This window comes from Arachis hypogaea, chromosome 19 (assembly GCF_003086295.3).
Source record: "Arachis hypogaea cultivar Tifrunner chromosome 19, arahy.Tifrunner.gnm2.J5K5, whole genome shotgun sequence".
NCBI classification, from domain to species: Eukaryota; Viridiplantae; Streptophyta; class Magnoliopsida; order Fabales; family Fabaceae; genus Arachis; species Arachis hypogaea.
Genome location: NC_092054.1, coordinates 116,101,201 through 116,105,075, shown reverse-complemented (window position 1 = coordinate 116,105,075; position 3,875 = coordinate 116,101,201). Strand labels below are relative to the sequence as shown.

The 3,875-nt window shown below is 33.2% G+C and overlaps 1 long non-coding RNA gene across 1 annotated transcript; it reads left to right on the top strand.

Moving 5' to 3' along the window:
• The first annotated feature begins 630 nt into the window (after positions 1-630).
• LOC140181807 (uncharacterized) lies at positions 631-3,468 on the top strand. The gene is made up of 4 exons (XR_011877274.1): positions 631-1,109; positions 1,800-1,995; positions 2,698-2,841; positions 2,967-3,468. It is a non-coding gene; the product is annotated as an uncharacterized lncRNA (long non-coding RNA).
• Positions 3,469-3,875: the final 407 nt, after the last annotated feature.

Here is a 3,875-nt window from a genome sequence, read left to right as displayed (position 1 = left end):
TTAAATTTAGCCACCAAGGTTTTAGCCACTACCAAAATCAGTCGCTAAATCGGTCGCTATTCTGATAATTTCTTGTAGTGATGGTTACCAATAGAAAATTTGTCTGTAATTAAATAATAAAACATTGCATTTTATTAAATTATTACAGACAAAAAATCTGTCTATAATTTAAAATATTCCGTCAGAAATGTTGAAATAAGGGTTTTGCTTTAAGCGTGTCTCCTCATTTCACATGATGCTTATCCGCACCTCCACACCCCTCTCTTCCAAACGCTCCATCGGTGGCGACCTCTCCGCCTTGCACCGCCGTCGCACTGAACTTCTGTCACACCGAAGCTCCGTCACACCCCCTCCCGGCTCTTCTTTGTGTGTGCTCGCGTCGCTTCGTATCAAACCCTAATGTGCAGAAATCGCTCTGTTTCGATCTCACCTCAGCTGTGCAGGTAACCCTAATCTCTTCCACGCCTTTACAGAACAGAAAATCCATACTTATTTCTCCTTCGTTTTCCTTCTCGCACTTCTGGATCTGTTACCACTCATAGAATTTCCTGTTCCAGAATATCATGAATCTATCCTCAAATAATCCACCACTCCTTAAATTGGTGTTTTGTTCTCTGACCAAATAGACCTGTTTGGTGTTAATATCTGTTTTAGTCAAACTCTCATGATACTTGTGAGATGGATTTTATTTTATTTTGTTTTTGTTTTTTGTTTTTGTTTCTTGTCTTAATTAGTTGAGTTGATGGAGTATGATTTGGTGAATTATGTTGTGCATGGTTCAATGCTTGATGATTGGTGGCAACATCAATCTTTTCTTTGAACTGTAGAGTATTGAAATGGGAACCTGATGAATAAAAAAACAATTGAATGTGTGTTAATTTCAGGAAAGAAGCTGAATCCGGTGCTGCGAGACAAGAGACTCATACCACGATTCGTACAGCGAGGAGAGTGAGAGCGATAAGCTTTGGAGGTGGGATGGAACCTCATCAGAAGAGGGAGGATTTGAACATGATAATAGCCTCTCGAATTTGAATGATAGGTTGGGTCACCTCTATGTTCAATATTTTGAAAGATCAGCACCATATGGAAGAGTTCCTCTCATGGATAAGGTGAATTGAGTTGTTTTTATTCTTCTTTAGTCATTTCTCTCACTTTTTGCATCTTTCTGTTTCTTAGTTCAGTTTTGTAGAGCATATTTCATTTTTCTTCATATATAATGATAAGATCAGATTAGAAGTTGGTGAACTTTTCAGCTCCTTCTTGGTGGAGTCACTTGTAATTTTGGAATCCTCTATCCTTGTGTCAGATAATAGTTTTTTAAGAATGAACCCAATGATGCTGACAAATAAAAACACTAAGGATTTTAATATTGGTGAAAATAAAAATAAGAATTTTTCATCTAAAACATAATTCCTTTCATGATAGAGCATCAATTAAAGATAAACTGTCTTGCTTCTCTCATTTACTTGCACAATTTTTTTTTACAAAATACTTGTAATTTTATCATAAAAAATGCTATATACATACAAAAAATTAGTCACTATATATTTGTGTATAAATACATGTGTTGTCACTATATATTTGATTAAATCATTGTTATATATATTGATTATTACTGACTCATAAATCAAGAGTATTCATCAATTATACTGCTAACTAGCAGGAAGTGATGCAAATAATTACAAATGTAAATAGTAATTAATTACTAGTGGTTAAGCATTATTATTTACCTCTAATCACTGCTAGTGGTTAAGTATTATCAAGTCACTATATATTTGTGTATAAATATGTCAAATTAGAATGTGGATGAATTTTGGAGTAAGTTCTGATGGCGTTAAGATAGAGATGGCCTCTTTGGTGGGAATGATGACATTGACAAATAGCTGTAAAGAACAAATTGCTAGCTAGTTTCGATTAATCAATTTCAGTTTTCAAATTCAACTCAATAACCTCAGCTAAAGATGGCCTCCTTAGCAAGCTCAAGAAAGGCCCACTGTAAGTTGTTATTATTATTTTTTTTCTTCAACAGTAAAACTTGAATTTGTCACTGCTCCACTTTAATACTTTGGTGCACCTATTTGACTTTACTGTCTGTAGCTTTTTCCTTTTTTATTTATAATATATTTATTTTTCCAGAGTTTGATCTTTGGTGGTGGTTTTTGTCAATTTTGAATCGATACGGTTCATAAACAACCATGTATAGAAACTGGTGGAATGATACCTTGAAAACTTCATGTTACCAGAAAACTCTTTCACAATGAGTTAGCTCATAAAATATGCTCTTTATTCATATATATATATATATATATATATATATATATATATATATATATATATATATATATATATATATATATATATATATATATATATATATAAGAAACAAAATTTGAGAAGCTCAACATATTAGTTTTAAGAAACCTATATATATATATATATATATATATATATATATATATATATACTTGACCATTATGTTGGGTTGGGTTTGTGCACGAGGACCCTTTTGCTTGGTCCACCTTCTTCAGGGAAAACTACTCTTTTACTTGCATTGGCTGCAAAATTGGACCCTGAGTTGAGGGTATATTTTTCACTCCTATCATATATATTATTCAAATATCATGCCATGACTCATGATACTACTATATATTATGCTGATCATACAATTCACTATTTGGCTTGATGTGAATGAAATAGGTGGAAGGCGAAGTTACTTACAATGGATACAAGACTAAAGAGTTTGTACCAAGAAAGACCTAAGCATACATCAGCCAAAATAATGTACATTTGGGTGAAATGATTGTAAAAAAAACTTTCAATTTCTCGGCTAGATACTGATGCGTGAGCATCTTGTCTATCTTTTTGGTTTGAATTTGCATCTAATTTGTTGAGTTTAATTAAGAATTAATTATATTTTAGCCACTATGGATGTTATTTTGAGTTTTGTGCACTTTTAATTATTTTAGGTAGCATTCGGATGGATTTGATGAAGTTTCTGCAGAGAAAGAGAAGAAACCAAGGAGATGACCAGCGAATACCGACGCGGACGCATAGCTCACGCGACCGCGCGGAATGGAGGAAATCGCAATGACGCGATCGCGTGCCTGACGCGAACGCGTGGACTGGAATCTGCATAAATGACGCGAACGCGTGGACGACGCGGACGCGTCATATGAGTAATCTGCATAATTAACAGAAAACGCTGGGGCAATTTCTGGGTTGTTTTAATTCAATTTTCAGCCTAGAAAACACAGATTAGAAGCTGCAGAATGGACGAAACAAGTGGTCCCCATCCATCCATTGAAGACTTGATTATTTAAATTAATTCGAATTTAAATTTAAATTTGAATTCTAGGAAAAGATATTATTTTAATTTTAAAAATTAGATTTTAAATTAATTAGGATTAGTTATAAAAGGGATCCCAATAGGGTAGTTCCAGAACAACATTCCACAACATTATTCCATACAAATTTACATTTCATATTCCATGAGCAACTAATCCTCCATTGTTAAGGTTATGAGCTCTGTCTATTGTATGGATTGATATTACTATTTTTCTATTTTAATTAATGTTTTGATTTATATTTCAATAATTGTTTTCGTTCTTTATTTTATGAATTTGGGTGGAACGGAAGTATGACCCATTTTCTATTTGTGTTCTTGTAAAACTTGGAAAAGCTCTTTACTTGAACAATAGCTTGAAAACATATTATCCTGAATTTTTAATTATTTGTATTTAACGGGATACGTGACATATAATCCCTTTATTTTTGGACAATTAGGATTCTTGTGGCATATAAATGGAATTTGATCATCACCCTCTAATTGGAATCAATTGACCAAGGAATTGGCAGTTGATGAATTTTAGAGGAGA